Source organism: Crotalus tigris, unplaced genomic scaffold (genome assembly GCF_016545835.1).
Source record: "Crotalus tigris isolate CLP2741 ecotype Arizona unplaced genomic scaffold, ASM1654583v1 scf7180000017716.2861928, whole genome shotgun sequence".
NCBI lineage: Eukaryota > Metazoa > Chordata > Lepidosauria > Squamata > Viperidae > Crotalus > Crotalus tigris.
Genome location: NW_024096587.1, coordinates 2,079,991 through 2,097,567, shown reverse-complemented (window position 1 = coordinate 2,097,567; position 17,577 = coordinate 2,079,991). Strand labels below are relative to the sequence as shown.

The window sequence follows — 17,577 nt, the reverse complement described above, 5'->3', positions numbered from 1 at the left end:
AAGATATTTTTCCATACCATATCTCACCACCTACTTATAATTATCAAGAGCTCAGATGCTCTGACTCTCAGGGCACATATTCTTGGTCCATGTATATTACTACGGGTCATTGCCTCAATGCTTCAACTCAAGAAACCTTTCTATTATAAAAACAGCAATGCAATTACAGGAAACTGTTAAGAAAAGAAGGGCAAAAACAGTGAGTGGGAAAATTCCAACATTCAAGAAACTCTTGGGATATTTCATCCGATTCTTTTTACTGACTTAAATGAAAAGTAGTGAACTGTAGTCAGAATGGAGCTTCTTTCACATTTGAGATCCAGGTCAGTTGCTCTCAATGTCTCCAAAAATGTAAGTGGTTGCAGTGCAATGGTGTTGTGCTCCACAGAAAACCTCATTAAACTGATTTGTATGTTGAAGAAGGAAAGATGAACAGCAGATCACTCCTGCGATCACTCCTCTTTCACGCATGACAAGACAAGCCCAAGATTTCTCATACAATCCATACATATAAGGATAAACTGGCTCCCCTCCCCAACAGAATAAAGAGGAATGGATCCAGAGACAGGCCTTCTCAATTGCTATCCTAGCTCTATGCTGGACACTAAAATCTCTTTGCCCCCTCCCACTCATTCCACTAAGTAACAAAAGGCTGGCTCTTTATGAGATCTTTTGGAGATTGAGAGTTACAGCATACAGTATAGAACAGGATTACCAAGAAATCTACAGCATACAGTATAGAATAGGATTAACAAGAAAATGAACATTTGCAAAATATTCAAGACAAGCCCCCTTCCCTTTGCACTGAAAAATGCACAAGAAAACAGGCAAGAGATTTGTCATCCTAGATTGCCAATACAGGTAGTCCTCAATTTACAATAGTTCATTTAGTGACCATTCAAAGTTACAATAGCATTGAAAAAAGTGACTTATGACCACTTTCAAGTTATGATCTTTGAAGCATCCCCATGATCATGTGATCAAAATTCAGACACTTAGCAACTGGTTCATACTTATGACCATTGCTGTGTCCCAAGATCAACTGATCACCTTTTGCAACCTTCTGACAAGACAGTCAATGGGGAAGCCAGATAACAACCAGGTTATTAACTTATCAACTGCAGTGACTCGCTTAACAACTATGGTAAGGAAGGTTGCAAAATGGAGCAAAACTCATTTAAAAAATATCTCACTTAACAACAGAAATTGGGGGGCTGAATTGTGTTCATAAGTCGAGGACTACTTGTATACAGCCTTCTCATTTGAAAGCACAGAATTTACTGAAATTCTTGTATTATTGTATAACCGTAATCTTCAGTATATATAAGATTCTTGCTCCTGAGATAACTATTTCCTGTTTAAATTGCAACAGGAGAAATCTGACATATATGTGTTTTTCTCATTTTTTTCTATTATTATTCTTTTGTAAGTTTAATTTGGATGTTAGCAGCCTGGATTTTCTGATGCCACCCAGAGCTGAGCTGTAGGTTGGAAAAATTCTGAATTAATTGACAATGTACTCCAGAATAAAGCATTGTGATTTCACCTGAGGTATATAATAGTGTAAAATGAAAAAAAAAATCCCATTACCCACATGTTAGTAAAAATCAATTTCTCAACATATGTATATATTTTTAAAAATCTTTTTAAAAGTCCCAATATCCTTCTTAAAAGGTAATTGATAAAAAAAGGATGATTGAAGATGATTATGGCACATTTCTTGTGCATTAAATTTTCTGCTAATTTACATAGATATAATAAAATCTAGTTGGAGAGCTATCCAAGATTAAATCTAAGCCTTTAATTTAATCTTAAATTTAATATTCCTGTGGAACATTAGAGAACATTGACTTTCAGTGTTAATAAAATTGATCAACATGTTTCAGTCTCCCTAGAATTTGGGCACACTCCTACCTTAATTCCTTACTTGCATCTAGCAGCCTAGAAAAAACAGGAAGGATGCTTAAAAGCTAGCTCAAGACATGCATTGAACTTCTTTGCTTTCTCTCTTTGAAATTCTGAAATGGCGCCCACCACTTCTGGCTACGCAGTCCAAGGGACCACTTTCTACCTACTCATCTAATGAATATGCAGACTGGCTGTGCCCTCATTCAGGGCCCCGGAGCGAGCGAGTTACTTCGCGACCCCCACCGCCCGCCCCAGGGTGGAGCAAGAAACTTTTTGCAATCTTGGGACGGGACTGCGGCTGCCCCCTCCTTCCCCGGCACAGAGTCGGCGCCCGAACAGGGGTCCCCGTGGCCCTTTCTCCTTCTGCAGCGCTCTACCCGAAGGGTGGCTGAAGAAACTTAGCCTCGCGACGTGAACGCGGGCTGGCGATGGACAAGGCTAAGCTCTCAGGCGGCTCCCAGACAGGTGGACTGAGGCTGGGCGCTCTGCGCGGGGCTCTGCCGGTGGGCTGGCCCAGTCTCTCTCCTCTGCTGGATGCCTAGACGGTGCGGAGACTGCAGATCCATTTCCCTGGCAGCAAGCCTGGACCTGGACGCGCGGGTCGTCGCCGTGACAGGCGGGCGCTGCCTTCTTTCCTTTGGGGTAAGAGCGGCTGGCGTTTGGGGGTGATCACCGCCAACGAGCGTTGCTGCGCTCGATGAGGCTGGGTTTCTAAGCTTCTAAGACGGGAAACTAGATGGAAGGAGCCACTTGCGAGACGAGAGCTGGAGCGGAACGGCTAGCTTGCTTAAAAAGGTCGTGGTTAATAGGTCTGGCCTCCGCGCATGCCTTGGCTTTTGAGTAGCATATAATGGGGGATCTTGGACGGTGCTCCAAAAGGGATTTGCAGTTGCGATCCAACACGCACCCAATTCCTTAGGAGTGAGATCCATCGCCTGTGGTGGAAATCAGTTGATGGAGTCTTGCCGGCTCTCATACATTGGGCAACAGCCACATCTAGGGTTAATCCCATTATGTTCAGTGGGTTTTGATTCTAAGTAGGTTTTTATAAGAAAGCTGCCCCAGGGTTATAGCTACCAACAGGCAGTCAGGAAATGGCCTTCATTTTCTGCAATTTTTACTGGATATTTTTGGAACACTGCAAATCTTGTGCCCATGCACACTCACCCATGCATTAATGGGTCCTTACATCCAAGAAGGAAGGGTAATTGGCAAGCACTCTAACTCTCCAGATTAGTTACTAGTGGAATAAAAGTTAAATTGGGATAACAGAAGAAAACAAGCTATTTTAGTAATAGATTAACTATCAAGATGCTCAGAGGTATTATCTTTTTTAAATTGGCCTTAAAAGTTTGGTTCCAGGGCCTGATGCAGGCACCTTCCCTAACAATAGCATCTTAGGAAGGAATAAGGGCAGCATACGGATTGGGAATCACAGTTCCATCAGAACTGGAAGATGCTAGTTTTGAAAAACTTTCCTTTGTGGTGATAATCCACTTCAAGTTATATTGAAATGTTAAAAGAGGATCTACTTGAGATCTCACCCAGAGTCAAACATATTCACTGTAGAAAAAGCCCTACTTTAGCAAATAATTTGATGTTTTCATGCTAGTTCTGTGCATAATAGTTCAGGAAAAAGTTTTGTATTTTATGAGTTTCACAGCCCATATCTGCAAATCTAGGATTGCAACTCCTTTGCATTGTGTTCATTCAGACTACAGGAGCAGAAGTCTAAATTTATTCATATGGAAATTAATGCCATGAACAACAAAGAAATTTACTCTTGTACATAACAATTTATTAAAAATTCATCTTGCAGCTGAAAAATGAGATTTCTTAAAAGAAAGGAATGCTGATAAAACAGCTTCTCTTTTAAAAATGTTTTACTAATATTGTAATGTGGTATGAAACATCTGAAATTAGTTTTGATGCTTTTGCTTGATTTTCTAGTGTCTTTGAATATTCATCTATGATTTTCAGGTTTGTACCCATTGTGCCTCTCTTAGGTTTGACCTGTATGTGTCAATGCAGGGTGTGTAAATGAGATAGATTAATAAATCATTGCCATTTTTGCTAAAAGCTATATTCTAAACAAAGCAAGTTTTCAATATATAGAGCAAAATGGGAAAACAAGGCTACCCACTTCAATAAGATCTTCTAAACTGTACCATTTAAGAACAAAGAAACAAAATTCAGCTCCCAGAAATAACTCACTCTTACACACATATACACATCACTTGTTCTTTAATTGTAGATCTTGGCACATTCGGCTTTTCTGAGCACAAAAGTTGCCGCTGACTACAGATGAGCAAGAGATCTGACTGGTCTGCTGGCCTGTATAGCCTGTTTTATTTATTTAATAATAAAAACGGTCAAAGTTGTATATGTAGAAGTGCCTACTCCAATTTTTCTCCTGAACAGCAAGGGAGTTTGGGCTGAGAAAGAGTGACTGGCTAAAAGTCAGTGCACTTCTATGATTGAGAGTAAGATTAAAGTTTAAACCTTAATCTTCCTAATCTAGTACCTCCCCTTTATCCCTTCCTTTGGACATAAGAGTCCAAAGAAGAAGACGGGGGGGGGGGGCAAACTGATGAAACCATATCACAATATTGCAATGTAACTCTTCTCTTTACAATCTTGCCTGTGATATTATGATGCTAATATCAAAGGGCAGAGTTTGTGTTACAATGTCATGATGATGTTTTCTTATGTTGGCCTACTACAATTAGGAATGGCTCCTTCACCCACTGTACCCTACTGACTGGCTGCATCGGCTGTATATGTGAGTGAAGGAAAGTGATGAAAGATTAATTAGGGGATTTCCCCCCCCCCCAAGATTTCTTTTTTTTTTCTTCAAAAAAAATCAATCATTGCTTTGAATTTTAGTAATTACTTCATGGGGTAACATCAGCATCAAATACCAAATATATCAAGCGATGTTCACTCTTTACCTGAGAAAGGACATTACTACCATGGATTTTTTTTTTTTCAAGAGAGGCACTATGAGGCAACTCTGTACATTATCATATCATACAAGCATGATAAGGGGTGGAGCTTGCCTCATAGCACTGGCTTCATCATGCTGCTTAAACCATTGGATCCTAGAGAAGCCTATGCTGTGATAATTTTTTTAACAGATTCTGGCAGAGAAGTTGTTATTCTTATTCTCTCAATTAAATATACTTAAATAAATGATTCAATAAAAATATTGTAAATTAGTGACTCCTCTGGGTTTAGTTGCAGTGCTAGGATGAATACATGTTTATTTCAAGCAAAAGATTTCAAATATTTTAGATCTTCTCCTATATCTTAACATTTTTATTTTTATAGCTTTTTAGTTCACCTTTTATTGTATGGAATTTTCCTAGAATTTGTTTTTGCTCCCCCCCCCCCAAGCTCTATAGCTCTTTTTGTAGAACTGTGTTTAAATTTGGTCACTGAGCTCAGTAAAAATTTACACTGTGTATTATGTTGGGGAAAGTAACTAAAAGTCACTGATTATATGTAAGGATATTATGTCATTTATGGCTTTCTAAAGAACCTCCCAAGGAACTGCAAAAGATTTTTAATAGTCATCTGAACAGCAATTTGTTCAACTGAAAGAATTCAGGACTTCTTGAAAGTCAATCAGCTTGGAACAATCAGATCAGCTCTTTTACTAACTTGTTTGTTCCATTATTATTGCATCTAACAAGAGGTGCATTCCAACTACAGCTCAGAGAAAAAGCTCTAGATCTGAAAGAATCTAGACTTCAAATGTACTATTAAATATTTTGATTGAGATTATTGGCGCTGATGTCCAAAATATTGCATTAAGTTGTCTACATTAACAGGAAATAAAGCCAAGCCAAATGATCTACTAAGCATCATAAATATCCCAGTGGTGAAAAACACTAATGCATTCTTAAGTATTTAAGGATACTGTAATTATTAGTTCCTTCTTGCAGCTTTCTGTATTTATTAGATTTTTATGTCATGATAGCAGTGTTCCAGTATCTGAGGGGCTTCCACGGGGCAGAGAGGGGCAGGTTATTCACCAAAGCACCAGAGAGAAGAACGAGAAACAATGGTTGGAAACTGATCAAAAAGAGAAGCAACCTGGAACTAAGGAGAAACTTCCTGACAGTGAGGACAATCAACCAGTGGAACAGCATACCCCCAGAAATCGTGGGCACTCCATCACTGGAGATTTGTAAAAAGAGACTGGACATTCACCTGTCTGAGACGGTGTAGGTTCTCCTGCTTGAGCAGGGGGCTAGACTAGAAGACCTCCAAGGTCCCTTCCAGCTCTAAGGTTTCTTTTCCACACTCTGAGAGTCATAAGAAATTTGAACATTACTACACAGTCTTACTGTATTAGGATGAAGGTGTGCTGATGATCCATCATTTGGACTGAAGTCTCTTTGTAATTAATTGAATACACTGCTCAGGCAGCAAATGCAAATTGTACATCAGACTGATTTACACTCAGCCTTGTGTGTAACGATACTGATATAAATACTGATAGTATGCAATATAATTTTGCCGTGCTGTAGTAATACTATTGCAAATACTAAAGATTCCCAATTTTTCTATTAGCAAAACTTGATTTAAACCCATTCATTACAAGACATCACAAGGCTACTACCTTGCTCTTTCCAAGGAACTGCAATTCCATTTTGAGCAGGTGGATCACCACTTAACAGGCAGATGAACCATCATAACTTCTATTCTTATCTCTCATTCATACCAATCATAGTTCACCCTACCTGCATAGAATGGAAACGACTTACATTCACTCCAAGCAATTGCTTTCTGGGACAAGATGATTACAACTGTTGTCCTCAAACACTGCGATGTTTTTCCTCTTAGTAGTAGACTGCCAGTGCTGCAAAGAGGCACTATGTCACTGAAGAAGAATGGGGGTACAGATATTTGCAGCTAGTTATTTCCATGAAATAACTTATGGAAGTGGTGATGCTCTACCAGAAGTACTTATGACATTTGGAAATGATGAGCAAAGTAACTCTACTCTCCCTAGACTTAAAAACAAATGTAAAATCTGAGTTATCCATTCTTAATGTGGCTCACAAACAAAAGGTTCTGTAAAGCTCTAGAGATATCTGGAGGGAATGTGACAGCTAGAATTGATGAGAATAAAAACCAAGGAAGGATTCTTACACGAGTTTGCTAGCCCATCTCCAGGAACAGATGGAGATACTACATGTCTAAGGACCCTAATATATCCAAATCAAGCAGGTTAGAGCTTCCATGAATGGATTTTTGGGAGACCCTTATGTTGATGGTTTCCAGATTTTGAGAGACGAAAGCATTGAGAAGTTAGGGAGGAGGGCTGACAGTATGCTAAATATGAAATAAAAGCCATGAATTCTAGCTTTGGTCATCTTTTTCTGGGGAGTGGTGTCTCTCCACTTGGCCTCTGACTGAACTAATAGGGAGTGTACAGGCCCTTGGCAATGCCTGTCAACAACACAGCAGGGATTAAACACAAGATAGGGCACTGCTCCATGCCATTCAGGAGATCAAGTGCCCCTATGCTTGGTCTAATCTATCCCTTGCCAGCTCATGAACCAGAAATTTACCAAAATTAGGTAACATCCTTAATAAAGAGATAGATCTTGGACTACTGACTAGAAATTTGTCATAGATTCATAACACATATGACTCTTAAGCAGAGAGTAATAGGTAAATACAATTATGAATTTTAGGAGAAACAATGGAATAGTGAGGAGAACGGGGGAAGGGACCTTAAAGTGAAAAGTTCTGATTGTCTGAAAGGGGAGGCTAAAATGCAGTACTGTACTACCCGTATTCAATCAGTTATTTTAAACATTAAAATGGCTATACTTTAACAGTTGTAGCACTGGTGACTTTGTCTATTCATTATATGAATATGGAATACCATTGTGTTTATTTGAATAGCATAATATTAAGACACCATGAAGGAGTTCCCAGATTTTTATACTTTACAAGTACACTTAAATCTGGTGTAGATATTCCCCCTCCCTAATTATTTAAACTAGCAGGCTACAAAAGACATAATGTACACAATAGTTTTTCATGGACATGACCATGATGAGATTATATCAAATTTCATTTCATTTCAAGGAGATTCTTGCTATTATAAGGACTTCAAGAATTCTGAAATGTCTTTTATTAGAGGCTTCGTAACTTCATCATGGGAAATCATTACTCCCACTAGAAACCATTCTCTGCTTGCCTCAGTGGTGGGAACCACTGGGTCTATAGTCAGTGTGCCTGTGCACTGACATAGGGAAGTTCTTTTTTTTAAAACAAAATTTTTATTAAGTTTACATAGATGAGGAAAAATAGGAACCATACAGGTATGGTAAAGGGAGCAGGTGGGAGGAGAGGGGAAGGGGAAGGGAATAAAGGGTTTAGGGTAAAATAAGGATAGGTACAACCACGTATTTCAACAAACAAGCTACCGTCCAGATCATAATAATGAATAAACATCATATTCAACCATTTTTACGAAGCTTAGACTATAACATATTAAGAACAATTAGTAAACAAATACGTTAATCTATTAAGTAAACACTGCTAATAAAATCTCAAAAAATCCTAACAATCAAAAGTAACAAATGAAAGTAAGTCAGGAAAAATAATCATATCATCAAAATGTTAGTTAGAACTCGGTTAAAAATCAGTCATCTATTCTAAAATATTGAATCCTTCAAGTTCTAACGTGTCTCTAACCATTGATAAAAATTTTCCCAAGTTCTAAAATAAATTGAATCATCTTTTTCTTTCATTTCTAATGTTAGTCTATCCATTTCTGCACACTCTAAAATTTTAGTAATTATAATCTGGTCAGATGGTAAGTTCTCATTTTTCCAAAATTGGGCAAATACTATCCTTGCAGCTGTTAAAACATGCAATATCAAATAGTCATTCTCTTTACCATAATTAGGTCTTAATATTCCTAACAAAAACAATTCCAGTTTAAATTCTATCTGTAGTTTCATCATCTTTTCCAACCATCTATGGATCTTAGACCAATATTTCTTAGTAATAGGGCATATCCACCAGGCATGATAGTAAGTGCCTGGCTGTTGTTTACATTTCCAGCAAATATCCGAAACATTTTTAAACATTTTCGCTAAGCGAACTGGTGTCATATGCCATCTATAAAACATCTTATATAAGTTTTCTTTATATGCTACTACTTTTATAAGCTTAATATTTTTATCCCAAAGTTTTTGCCAGTCTTTCAATTCTATAGAATGTCCAAAGTTCTTTGCTCATACTATCATTGTTTCTTTCACTTGTTCTTCTTCCATCTTCCAGTTTAAAAGAAATTTATAGAGTTTTCTAATCAAATTCTCATCTGTTTTTAACAAAATTTTATCTAATGAGGTCTGTTCTTTGTAAAAACCTGCTGATTTTATATCTTTTTCATATCTTGTTTGAATTTGCAAATAGGACCACCGTCAAATCAATACCTTGTAGTTGTAAAGTTTGCCTGTCCTTAAGTTTTCCCTCTTTGTCCAAAATGTCTTTATAACTAACCAGTTTGTCATAGTTGATCAGATTTGGATAAGCAAATGCTTCCATTGTTGAAAGCCACTCAAGTATTTTCATATATATTTTGTGTTTAGTTTTCTCCCATTTTGAGAGTACTACGTTTCTTATCACATGATTTTGAAAGTACTTATGTGCTTTAGATTTCTCGTACCATATAAAAGCATGCCAACCTAACTGAAGGTTGTGTCCCTCTAAATAAAGCAATCTTTTATTTCTCAATACAATCCATTCTTTAAGCCAAAGCAAAATAGCCACTTGATAGTAAAGTTTCCAATCTGGAAGTCCAAAGCCCCCTCTATCATTAGATTCTTGTAACAATTTACATTTGATTCTCGCTTTCTTTTTTTGCCATATAAATCTTAAAATCATTGCATTTAAATCATCAAAAAAATTCTTAGTAAGTTTAATGAGCACTGTTTAAAATAGAAAAATTAGCTTTGGTAAAATGTTCATCTTAACCGTTGCTATTCTTCCTAGAAGTGATAATTGAAGACTTTCTCATCTTTCCAAGTCTATTTTTATTTGTTTCATTAATCTCTCATAATTATCTTCTTTTAGTGTAGTATATTTCACGGTTAAATAAATACCCAAATATTTGACTTTCTTAACTATTTGAAGATTTGTCATTTTAGCGAGTTGAATTTTCTGTTTGTCTGTTAAATTTTTTGTTATTACTTTAGTCTTTTCCCTGTTTATTTTCAGACCAGCCACTTCTCCAAATTTCTCAATTTTCTGCAAGAGTTTATCAGCTGTTTGCAATGGCCCCTCTAAAATGAAGACCAAGTCATCCGCAAAAGCCTGTAGTTTATATTTCTGGTCTTTAATCTCCAGACCTTTAATTAATTTTGTCTGATATTTCTTGCCAGAACCTCTAATGTAAGAATAAACAACAGAGGAGACAGCGGGCATCCCTGTCTAGTGCCTTTTTTAATCTCAAATCCATCTGTATAATCTCCATTTAAAAGTATTCTTGCTGTTTGTTTCTTATAAATTGCTTGAATTGCTTTGTTAAAATTTTCACCAAAGTCCATGTCTTGAAGTTGTTGAAACATAAATTGCCAATTTAAGTTATCAAAGGCTTTTTGTGCATCAAGGAATATCAGTGCCATCTGGTTCCCTGGATGGATTTCGTAGTATTCCAAGACGTTTAAAATAATCCTCAAGTTGTTCTTTATCTGTCTTTTTGGTAGGAAACCATTTTGGTCTGGGTGTATAAATTCATTCAAAAAGTTTTTCATTCTTTCTGCCATTATTGCAGCAAAGATTTTGTAATCCACATTTAATAGCGATATTGGTCTGTAATTTTTGATTAGTGTATGATCAGTATCTTCTTTAGGTATCAAAGTAATATTAGCTTCAGTCCATGAATCCGGTATTTTTGTCTGTGTAAAAACTTCATTACATAAGTCTTTCAAAGTTGGAGTTATAGTATCTTGTAGCGCTACATAGAATTCAGCAGGAAGACCATCAGGTCCTGGTGTTTTATCTTTCTTTTGCTTTTTTATTGCCTCTGTAATCTCCATCATTGAAACATTCTCATTTAACCTCTGACGCATATTCTCAGGAACCTTTGGGAGATTTGCTTCTTTTAAATAAGCCTAAATTGCATCTTTAGAAACCGTCTCCCCTTATAAAGTGTCTCATAATACTCCTTAGTAATTTTTTTCATTAAGTCGTTGTGACAATGTAGGTCACTGTCCATGTCCCTTAGCTTACTTATTAATCTTTTTTCTCTTTCTTTTTTTAATCTATATGCCAGCCATCTCCCAGGTTTATTGGCATTTTCAAAAAAATTCTGTTTGGACCTTTTAATCTGTTGTGCCATTGTATTTGTCTCAAGTAAGTTTAACTTATGTTTTAATAGTTCCATTTGTATTTTCAACTTTTTCTTTTGAGGGTCTGATTGTAATTCAGCTTTCAACATACTAAGTTGTTCTTTCAATCTATGTTAAGCAAGTTTCTTTTCCTTATTCTTTTTAGCAAGATAAGTTATGGCCAAACTTCTAAAATATGCTTTCGTCATGTCCCATACAATTTGAATAGAGGTTTCTTCTTTTTTATTAACTTTAAAAAAGAATTCCATTTCTTTTGTTGTGAATTGTAAAAACTCCTTTTCTTTCAATATTGATTTATTCAAGGACCATCTTGGTCTTTTCTTAAGTCCTTTCCAAGTCATTTTCATGGAATTATGGTCTGCCTAAATCTTAGATTCTCCAGCATGTAGAGGAATGTAGACTCCACGAATGGGTTGATTTAGTCTTCTAGCCCAATCAGACCAAACAATCAAAGTTGCCACGCCTCTGCAGGGTCTGACCATGCCCCAGTTTCGTTTGGTCTCAGCCCTGAAGACACGTGAGAATTTGGCTCCCAATTTAGATTCAGAAAGGTAGTTATTGCCATTTGTGGATTCTCTATCCTTTTTTCCTTCTTTGGGGGGGGGGAGATTGGTTCAGCTCTGAGCTCAGTGCTGCACCATTTCTTCTCTCTTAATCAATTCCCTTCTCTGAGTTTTTCAGAGGCAGACAGCTGATCATAGATTGCTGCCTCCTCATTACAATCCACCTCCCCCACCCCCTCCCAGGATCTTCGCTGTGAATGCGAAGCTTTAAACTACTAATTTTCGGCTGAAAACTGAAATCACCTTCCTGGGTTCATTACCAATTCAAACAACCTGCGGGTGCCATTTTGAGCCTCTAGAAGGCTCGATCCTCACACTACTCAAGTACTTCCTTGTTACTGTTGATTGTCAGCTGTAAATTACCCAAAAAACCCGCAGGTGAACTGTTTGACTAAAAGAGCTTATTACCAGATTATTTGCAGGAGAGGATCTTTTCTCTCAGCTTGTTTTATCTCTCATTAGATTGTCCCGGCCGCCATTTTGGGCTCCGCCTGATCGCACACATTAGATTGACTGCTTTGTCCTAATTACAGCCTTTTCAGTCACAAAGTAACTTACTTATTTGGTGATTCTCCCTAAGTGGGGGGGGGGAATAGGAGTTCTAATTACATTCCTTTAGATCTTCATTACCTCGTGCTTCAGCTGCTTAATAGGCATCATCTCAGGTTACCTAGTGGACATAGGGAAAATACCTTGAGTCTCTCACTCCATTTTATCTGGTAATATTCCAGACTGTGTGACTTACCAGTACCTTTTAAATATCCAGTGCCAACAGATTGGACGACTGCTTGCCTTGCCTGTTTTCCATTGTCTGCATAGTGGTCGGCACTTGCTGTCCTAGCCGTCACTAAGTGAGACACGAGGGTCAAAAAATAAAAAAATAAAATAAAAAATAAATAAAAATCAATTAAAATAAAACAGAATTAAAATAAACAATATATATATCTATATTCAAATATTGTTGTTGTTGTTAATTGCGAAGTCGTGTCCGACCCATCGCGACCCCATGGACAACGTTCCTCCAGGTCTTCCTGTCCTCTGCCATCTTCTGGAGTCCATTTAAATTCAAGCCTACTGCTTCAGTGACTCCATCCAGCCATCTCATTCTCTGTCGTCCCCTTCTTCTATTGCCCTCAATCTTTCCCAGCATTAGGCTCTTCTCCAGTGAATCCTTCCTTCTCATTAGGTGGCCAAAGTACTTGAGTTTCAACTTCAGGATCTGGCCTTCTAAAGAGCAGTCGGGGTTGATCTCTTCTAGGACTGACCGGTTTGAACGCCTTGCAGTCCAAGGGACTCGCAGGAGTCTTCTCCAGCACCATAGTTCAAAGGCCTCAATTCTTTGGCGCTCAGCCTTTCTTATGGTCCAACTTTCACAGCCATACATTGCAACTGGGAAAACCATGGCCTGGACTATACGCACTTTTGTTGGCAGGGTGATGTCTCTGCTTTTTAGAATGCTGTCTAGATTTGCCATAGCTTTCCTCCCCAGGAGCAAGCGTCTTTTAATTTCTTGGCTGCAGTCCCCATCTGAGGTGATCTTGGAGCCCAGAAAAATAAAATCTGTCACTACCTCCATTTCTTCCCCATCTATTTGCCAGGAATTGAGAGGGCCGGATGCCATGATTTTGGTTTTCTTGATGTTGAGTTTCAAGCCAACGTTTGCACTCTCCTTCTTCACCCGCATCAAGAGGCTCTTTAGTTCCTCTTCACTTTCTGCCATTAGAGTGGTATCATCTGCATATCTTAGGTTGTTGATATTTCTCCCGGCAATCTTAATTCCAACTTTTGATTCATCTAGCCCTGCCTTTCTCATGATGTGCTCTGCATATAAGTTAAATAGGCAGGGCGACAGTATACAGCCTTGCCGGACTCCTTTTCCAATTTTGAACCAATCAGTGGTTCCGTGTTCGGTTCTCACTGTTGCTTCTTGACCCGCATATAGGTTTCTCAAGAGACAAATGAGATGGTCTGGTACTCCCATCTCTTTAAGAACTTGCCACAATTTGTTGTGATCCACACAATCAAAGGCTTTTGCATAGTCAATGAAGCAGAAGTAGATGTTTTTCTGGAACTCCCTAGCTTTCTCCATGATCCAGCGTATGTTGGCAATTTGATCTCTAGTTCCTCTGCCTCTTCGAAATCCTGCCTGTACTTCTGGTAGTTCTCGATCCACATACTGCTGGAGTCTAGCTTGTAGGATTTTAAGCATAACTTTACTAGCATGTGAAATGAGTGCAATGGTGCGATAGTTTGAACATTCTTTGGCATTGCCTTTCTTTGGAATTGGAATGTAAACTGACCTTTTCCAATCCTGTGGCCACTGTTGAGTTTTCCAAATTTGCTGGCAAATTGAGTGTAGCACTTTTACTGCATCGTCTTTTAAGATTTTGAATAGCTCAGCTGGAATACTGTCACCTCCACTAGCTTTGTTGTTGCTCAGATTTTCTAAGGCCCATTTCACTTCACATTCTAGGATGTCTGGTTCGAGGTCAGTGACCATCTCATTGTGGTTATCTGGGATGTTAAGCTCATTCTTGTATAGTTCTTCTGTGTAGTTTTGCCATCTCTTCTTAATCTCTTCTGCCTCTGTTAGGTCTCTGCCATTTTGGTCCTTTATCATGCCCATCTTTGCATGAAACGTTCCCTTCATATCTCCAATTTTCTTGAAGAGATCTCTGGTCCTCCCTATTCTGTTGTTTTCTTCTATTTCTTTGCACTGTTCATTTAAGAAGGCATTCTTATCTCTTCTAGCTACTCTCTGGAATTCTGCATTCAATTGGGTGTATCTTTCTCTTTCTCCTTTGCCTTTCGCTTCCCTTCTTTCTCAGCTATTTGCAAAGCTTCCTCAGACAGCCATTTTGCTTTCTTGCATTTCTTTTTCTTTGGGATGGTTTTAGTTGCTACCTCTTGTACAATGTTGCGAACTTCCATCCATAGTTCTTCAGGCACTCTGTCTATCAGATCTAATTCCTTAAATCTATTTGTCACCTCTACTGTATATTCATCAGGAATATGATTTAGTTCATACCTGAGTGGCCTAGTGCTTTTCCCTACTTTTTTCAATTTAAGCCTAAATTTTGCAACGAGAAGCTCATGATCTGAGCCACAGTCAGCTCCTGGTCTTGTTTTTACTGACTGTATAGAGCTTCTCCATCTTTGGCTGCAGAGCACATAGTCAATCTGATTTCTATGTTGACCGTCTGGTGATGTCCATGTGTAGAGCCGTCTCTTGGGTTGTTGGAAAAGAGTGTTTGTTATGACCATCGTATTCTCTTGACAAAATTCTATTAGCCTGTGCCCTGCTTCATTTTGTACTCCAAGGCCAAACTTGCCTGTTATTCCGGTTATCTTTTGGCTTCCTACCTTAGCATTCCAATCCCCCATGATGATAAGGACATCATTTTTTGGTGTTAATTCTATAAGGTGCTGTAGGGCTTCATAGAACCGGTCAATTTCATCCTCTTCAGCACCAGTGGTTGGGGCATAGATTTGGACTACTGTGATATTGAATGGTTTGCCTTGGATTCGAATAGAGATCATTCTGTCATTTTGAGGATTGTATCCCAGTATTGCTTTTCCTATTCTTTTATTGACTATAAAGGCTACTCCATTTCTTCTGAGGGATTCTTGCCCACAGTAGTATACCTGATGGTCATCTGAGTTAAATTCACTCATTCCTGTCCATTTTAGTTCGCTGATTCCTAAGATGTCGATGTTCAGTCTTGTCATCTCTTTTTTGACTATGTCTAGCTTGCCTTGATTCATGGATCTTACATTCCAGGTTCCTATGGAGAAAAAATCTTTACAGCATCGGACTTTCCTTTCACCACCAGATATATCCACAGCTGAGCGTCCTTTCGGCTTTGGCCCAGTCGCTTCATTCTTTCTGGCGCTACTAGTACTAGCCCTCTGCTCTTCCCCAGTAGCATATTGGACACCTTCCGACCTGAGGGGCTCATCTTCCAGCGTCATATCTTTTTTCCTTTTAGTACTGTCCATGGGGTTTTCATGGTAAAGATACTGGAGTGGTTTGCCATTTCTTTCTCCAGTGGATCACATTTTGTCAGAACTCTCTGCTATAACCTGTCCGTCTTGGGTGGCCCTGCACGGCATAGCTTATAGCTTCATTGAGTTACGCAAGCCCCTTCGCCACGACAAGGCAGTAATCCATAAAGGATATCCATATATTCAAATATAGACTTATCTTTAATTGATATTTGATACCTTTTTGGCCAAATTGTCTCTATTACAGTGGGCCTGAAAAATTGAACGGGAAGGACAGCCCCTGAGCGTAGCGCAGCTTATATCACGTAGTGACTCTGTGCTTAACGGCAGGCCGGACCTCACAGACCCTCGTGCAGGCCTGTACCACCCAGGTGGGCCGTGGCCTTCCTTTCTCCTGCAGACCAAGGGCCGATCCAGGGATCTCCTGGTGAAAACCTGCCCTTTCTTCTACTGTAGCACAGGCCAGATCCAGGGATCTCCTGGTGAACACGTGTTGTTTATTTCCTATTGTTTATTTCAATATGGCGGATAACACCATTTCACAGGCTTCCATCTCCAGTGGAAATATAAAATGCAAGCCATCCAGTCTGGATACACCTGCAAAAGCCAAGGCCAAGGTCAAACGGACCTCTAAGGCCGATGACAAGCAAGCAGATAGCAGACATAGGGCGCTGGAGCGACAATTCTCCAAAGCCCAGCGGCAGACAGGAGAGACGCAGCTTATCCCCTCACCTCCTCTTGCATCCACATCAGGGGAGCATCGACCTTCCCCTTTTACATGGGCTTGGTCTCCCGAGCAGACCCTGGACCAGGGTTCTTTGCTGAGATATGAACGGGACCATCTGTCCCTCTTTGACCGAGAATTGAGATTACAGGTCCAAGATTCAATTCCAGCTGCTGAGCCAGGACCTTCCTCAGTGTCTTGTGGGTCTCAGGGGGAGGTTACTACAGTCGTCTCTCCCCCAATCCCATCAGCATCTTTCATGCTGACCGCAGCGGGTCTTTGGGCCCCCGAACATCCTTCATTTACTGTCCAGCTCCAAGCCATGATCTCACAGGCGGTGGCTCAGGCAATGGCAGCTTCAGGGAGGGCCATTCCGGTCCAAGGACCGTCAAACCCCCCTACGCCCATGGAAACTATGCATCCCAGGGAGTATGTGATCTCAGATCACGGTTCTCCACCTCAATCTGAAGGGAGCGAGATATCAGATTTTTCCGCTCAGATTCCGGAAGAAGGCATGTGGTCAGACGGGGAAGACATTCAGGCGGAGGCCACTCCTATGGTAGGGGTGTTTAATCCAAATTCCTTCCATTCTCTTTTACAAAAGGCCTATGTCACCGGAAAAATTGAACCCGTGAAACCACAGACGACCGATCAGGACTCTGGACAGAGTTCTGACCCACTGTTTCTGGAACCGGCCAAGAAGAACCTACAGATACCTTGCCCCCCCCCATGTGTCTCAAATCCATTCAGGATCAGTGGGGATCTCCTGGAAGTTTCTCTGTTCTTGGGGGATTAGATCGTAAGCTCTTAGATACGGTCCCTTCCCTCAACGATGTCCTCAAAGTTCTGAGTGTAGACGAGGCTCTCACCCCCATACTGTCAGACACCAAAATCCCAGGAAATATGTCGGAGGCCCTTAAGGCTGAGGACAAGAAGTCTGAGATTTCCCTCAAAAGGACCCATCAGGTATCGGCTTGGGCTATAAGAGCCTCAA

General features: G+C 39.5%; 1 protein-coding gene across 2 annotated transcripts in view; it reads left to right on the top strand.

Annotated features, from left to right (window-relative positions):
- LOC120306122 (extracellular calcium-sensing receptor-like) overlaps positions 1 to 17,577 on the top strand; it is an 86,914-nt gene that overhangs the window by 9,366 nt on the left and 59,971 nt on the right. Inside the window, exon 1 of one of the 2 annotated variants that reach the window (XM_039338799.1) lies at positions 1,962 to 2,550. The exons of the other annotated variant lie outside the window; for it this stretch is intronic. The gene's annotated coding sequence lies outside the window, so the exon portion shown is untranslated. Of the gene's footprint in view, positions 1 to 1,961; positions 2,551 to 17,577 lie in introns of those variants that run through there. 2 annotated transcript variants of the gene reach the window in all.